Genomic DNA, 6,002 nt, shown 5'->3' on the forward strand with positions numbered 1-6,002 from the left:
CAGCATTCAATCAAAACTTCTGGGGGTCCCCCAGCAGCATGCCTGGTAATGGCTGTGATGACAGTTTTCTAGTATTTAATTTGACATTAAGTGCATATCTAATTCACAGAACTTGGGCTTCCTGGAAGCATGGTTACCATAGGCAGTCTGGGAAACAGTGCCAAGGTGTGTGAGTCTGTGTCTGTGTGTATGACACTGGCTTTCATGCAGGAGCTGCTCATTAAATCAACATGGCCACAATTCACAGGGATAAGCGGCAAGCCTGTCATTTGTCAAAGATAATTCTCATTCAGTTTCATACCAAGGAGTGAGGAAGATTTTTTTTTGTTAACTGTGAAAACCCCACAAAAACAAAAAGAACAACAAAAAAGAACAAAGAAGCCTTCTCTCATCCTCCAAATACAAGTCAGTATTTCTTCTGTGTACTCTCGTAGCATGGTGTTTCATTTTACTTATCTGTATTCTTCCCCAGCTGCAAATTTAATCTAGGGCCGCGAACTATATCTACCTTAGTCACACAAGTCTCCTCCAGTGACTGGTGCAGTGCCTGGAGCACAATGGGGGCTTAATGAAGTTTTTAAAATAGAATTAATGACAGAAATAAATAAAAGCAAACCGAATGTCAAACTTACTTTGGGAAAACAGTCACAATACAGTTTCACATGATCGGCAGTTGGGTGCACAAAAGCCCAATGTGAACTATAGCAGAAAGTCTCTTATCTGATGTAGTTAGAAAGGTAGTTATTCAGGCCAGGAACAGTGGCTCACACCTGTCATTCCAGTAGTTTGGGAGGCTGAGGATCCCTTGGGACCAGCAGTTCAAGACCAGCCTGGGCAACATAATGAGACCCCATCTCTTAAAAAAAAAAAGTCAGCTGGGTATGGTGGTGTACACTCATAGACCTAAGTACTCAGGAGGCTGAGCTGGGAGGATCATGTAAGCTCAGGAATTTGAGGCTGCAGTGAGCTATGATCATGCCACTGTACTGTAGCCTGGGTAAGAGGGAGACCATGTCTCAGAAAACAAAACCAAAAAAAATTTTAAAAAAAGGAAAGAAACGTAGTTATTCAGTTCATTGAAGGTAATTTATAGCTGGGAATTTACAAAAAAATACATACTTATTTTGCATTTTACCCTTCACACCTCATTTTAACCTAAACACAAATGCACATTGGTATACTAATATCTTGACAGTGTGCCAAAGCCTTTTGAGTATAGGTCTGTTTACAAAAGAGCCTACTGATCCTTCTTAATGATCTTTCTTGAATGAACCACATTCACAATGAATCATTTCCAATTTAAGTTTTGAAAAAGTGGAGTGAGAACCAAAAGGCACTAGGGACAATCTGAGCAAAAACTTCACAAAGCCCATACACTTCCCAGTAATTTCCAGTTTTCTTTCCCATACTTTAAACCTTTTTTTTTTTTTTTAAAGCAAGTTGCTTAAAGTCCTCTCAAAGTATTCAGCTTAATTTTCAAACGCAAAACAATTCTTTGATACTCATATTTATGAGATTATGTGACATTTAAGTACCTAATATTAACAGTATGACTGATAAGTTTGGGAACAACTATAACTGAATCCCGGTAAGCATACAATTCAACTTGCAGGTGCAGAAGTATGTGGGTTAGGAGAGGGTAGCAAATTACTAGATGGGAGCATGGGCATGCCATGGGCATTCATTAGTATGTTTCATAGAGGAGCTGTCAATCCCGTAAGAAGGCAAAGTAGAGGTCATATAAGAGAGCTTATAGAGAAAGTGTTATTCAGGACAAGGAGCAGCTTCCATTAGCAAAGAGTAAGTATTCCAGAGTATTTAACTATATGGTAGTTTAACTATTAATTAAGTTAAACTGCCTTAACATATTAACATTTTATAGTAAAGAATGGATAACATAATACATACATCACCATTACATGTGCAAATATAGTAACATATATAGTCAAATATTTAATTCCTTTTAAATTAATATATTTAACATAAATTATATTTATATCCTATTCAAAACAGTCTTTTTGAAATATTTTAAGTTTTCCTTTGCTATCTGCTATCAATTTAGGATGAAAAAGCATGTTTGATAGATAGCTAATCCTGTTTGAATTATCAGAAGCTCCAAATTAATGGATTATAAATTGCATGTGTAATAGATGGTACAGCAGGCCACTTTTAGACAGCAGGCTCCTGAAGACTAGACCTAGCACTCAACGAATATGCTGTACACAAGACTCTACCAACATGAGTTCTCCCTAAATCTTGTTTTTTCTTTTCTTTCTAAAAATTCAGACCTGTAATAAGAATGCAGCTCAGGTCTATCCACCTACACTTATATGCTGTGCCAAGATATCATATTACAGATATTTTTGCACTTCCTCTATTAGGTATTTTTTGCCTGACATGGATATTAATGAGAATGGATATACTTGTTAGGTATTGCAAATAATTCAACTTTGAAAACATTTTCTATTACTTCTCTTTCAAGCTTCTTGCTTGGACTAAAGAGTATTAAGATTGCAAGTGAGCTACAAATCATTTTCTCCAACAAACATACACACAAACAAAAACAGATGAGACTGATATAAGATTATAATTATCTCCTCTAACACTAGACATTTTTTTCTCATAACACAATTTTGTCAATTTAAGCTTACAAAGCTTAAATATTGCTGCAATATTGTTTTTCTCTACTTGTGTGTTAGGAATCCAAGAGATTTTATTTGATTTTTTCCAAAAGTGTTGTGCACATATATAACGATTTGCAAACCATTGATTTGGTCCAATTTTATCATCCCCCAGAGTAAATAACAGGCAGGGATTAAGTAACTTGCAAAAGATCAGACAATTAATTAAAGGCCACACAATTAACAGAAACTGACACATATGTCAATGATCTTCCCATTGATCACACTGGCTTTGTGTTTTCTGATTTCAGCCATGTTGATTCAGACTAACCTAGTCGTTGAAATCTTCATTTTCTGAAGCAGTTTTCATCCTAAAGACTCATGAATGTTAAGTAGAGAATCAAATCCATTAAAAGATTTAACTACCTTCAATTGGTTCAGATAAATGAGGAGTTTTCCTCTAATGGAAATGTTGATGGAAGGCAGGAACTTAAAATTTGGCTAGTTTATTGGGTTTCATAACATAAATTATGGCAATTTAAATTAGTTTTTATTCTTACCCTATACAAGAAACTAACAAAAGAACTGGTAAAACTTTTGGATGCTTTCCATCAGCAGCCTGGGATAATAATCCAGTTTGGCATCCATCCAATCCAATAGGTGAATCATTCCAAATGAATGAACTAATTCTAATAACAGAATAAGGCTTCGATATTATGAAAATAAATATATTTAAAATTGAGAAACATCTACCAACTGAAAGGGTGGTGCATTAATTGTCAATAGTCTTATACTGCATTTTCAAATATGTAGTCACAAGTATATTTGCTATGTCTTTCTTCTCCTAAAATAAAGTTATTCCATGGTCATCAGTAATACCATATTAAACTGTTTTAAGTCATAGAGGCTGTGATACAGTTTTGCATAAGCAGTAACAGTATTTTTCTTTAAAGATAAGGGTTTACTACCTCATGAATAGCAATAACTAACATTGGGTTCATGCTTATCTGTTTTCATTTAAAATAAATTTTGAGAATGTATGGCAATAGTTCCACAATAGTTAAATTCTATCAATTTTAGCATTCACCAAGAACTCAAAATACCTTATATGGGGAGAAAAAAGAAAGTCTGTGGTTAAATGAATTTGAGATATAGTAGATTATTTCTCAGTTATAACACTATATGACCTTTTTTGCAGATAATTTCTGGGACTCAAAATTTTAAAGAAAACACTTAGGGTAATATTACTGCAAGGGAATAATATAAGCAACTATCATTTAGCAAGCACTTACTATATACCATAGTGCCTGTATTATGTTGATTTGACCACATCTCTAAAGGGTAGAAACACTATCATCACCTCTATTTTACAGATAAGGAAATACTTGAACTCAATGGATCCAAACAGCAGAACATTTCCAGAATGTATACAGAAATCAAACTCTGAAATTAAAAAAAGTCCCTTTCCCAGTTTTATTATAAATACATCACCAGAAGATAGGAACCCAAAGCCTATGAAATATGCTCTGATGACACCCAGTTTGCTTACCCACAGCAAGTTTCTGTCAGGTTAATGACAATTTTGAGAATTCAGCAAGCTTCCCACACTATGTACAAAAAAATCTCATCCTTAACATTGAACTCTTTCAAACCAGTTTGAAAACTTCTGGAGGTTGTTTTCCTGTAGAGTGGAAATGGTTAAAGACATGAACTAAAAACCAACGGCAAAGGATGGGGAATGCAAGTTCAGGAAAGAGGCAAAGGAGTTAAGAGAGTCAGATCCATTCACCGAAGAGAAAACAGCAGCTAGACTCATGGGGCAGGAAGGGGCCTTGTTTGGCTAGGCCATCCATTCCTATCTCCATGTGGGGCCACATGCCTCAAGTTCCCAATGGCACATGCCCATTGGCTGTGCCAAAACCAATGAGCACAATGGGAATTTAGTAACTTGCACAGCAGAGGCATATAGTCACTACAATCATGTAGCTGAAGAAGAATTTATCAAAGTATAGAACGTGGATCGCCTGTAACATCATCTAGGTTGTCTGTCCAAAGTGAAAATTCATGGAGAGAAACCTAGAAAACTACATCAGCCCCTGTAGACACAGCTAAGGAATCTGCATTTTAAGCAAACCTCAGGAAATTCTGACGTAAGCTCAAGTTCAAACCTGAAATTAGGCAAGAAAGAATTCATTATACTTCTTTTAACTCACAAGAATAACCTTGGTATTCTTCAACTAGAACCTGTTTAGAAGACAAAAGAAGGAAGTGATGCTTAAGAACGGTCCATTTGGGCACTCCAATGCATGTCCCATAATTAGCAGTGGGTGTTCTGGGTGGCACAACAGCTTGAAAACAGTTTGTTCAGGCTTACAGCTCCGCAGCCATAAGAAGCGTGGCCTCATTTTGCAAGCCTCAGACACGTTCCTGTTACCGACATCCAATTTAAAATTCTTACTTTTAAGTTTAGAAAGATAGACAGTCATGCACCACATAACAATGCCTCAGTCAATAATGGACTGCATCTATGACGGTGGGCCCAAAAGATCCTGATGGAGCTGAAGAACTTCTATTGCCTAGTAATGTGGTAGCCATTGTAACGTCTTAGCATGGTGCATTACTCATGTATTTGTGGTGATGCTGGTGTACACAGGCCCACTACACTGATATAAAAGTATAGCACATGCAATTAGTACAGTACATATTTGATAATAAGCAACTATGTTATTGTACTTTTCACAGTTATTTTAGAATATACTCCTACTGTATAACAGGTTAGCTGTAGAACACCCTGAGGCAGGTCCTTCAGGAGGGATTCCAGAAGAAGGCATTGTTATCGTAGGAGATGACAGCTCCACGCATGTTACTGCCCCTGAAGACCTTTCAGTGGGACAAGATGTGGAGGTGGAAGACAGTGATATTGATGATCCTGACCCTGTGTAGGCCTAGGCTAATGTATGTATTTGCATCTCAGATTTTAATAAAAAAGTTTAAAAACAAAATTTTAAATATAAAAAGGTTGAGAGAATAAGAATATAAAGAAAATATATTTTTGTAAGCTGTACAATGTGTTTGTGTTTTAAGGAAAGTGTTATTACAGGAGTCAAAAGTTAAAAATTAAGGTTTAGAAGGTAAAATAGTTACAGTATGCTAAGGTTACTTGGCTTATGCTTTTTTCTATAAATTTAGTGTAGCCTAAGTGCACAGTGTTTCTAGTGTGTAGTGTAATGTCCTAGGTCTTCACATTCGGTCTTCACTCACTCACTCACTCCGCCAGAGCAAAATTCTAATCCTGCAAGCTCCATTCTTGGTAAATGTCCTATACAGGTGTGCCATTTTAAATCTTTTATACTGTGTGCGTGTGTTTTTTTTTTTTTTTTT

This window comes from Mandrillus leucophaeus, unplaced genomic scaffold, assembly GCF_000951045.1.
Source record: "Mandrillus leucophaeus isolate KB7577 unplaced genomic scaffold, Mleu.le_1.0 Scaffold60, whole genome shotgun sequence".
Taxonomy (NCBI): Eukaryota; Metazoa; Chordata; class Mammalia; order Primates; family Cercopithecidae; genus Mandrillus; species Mandrillus leucophaeus.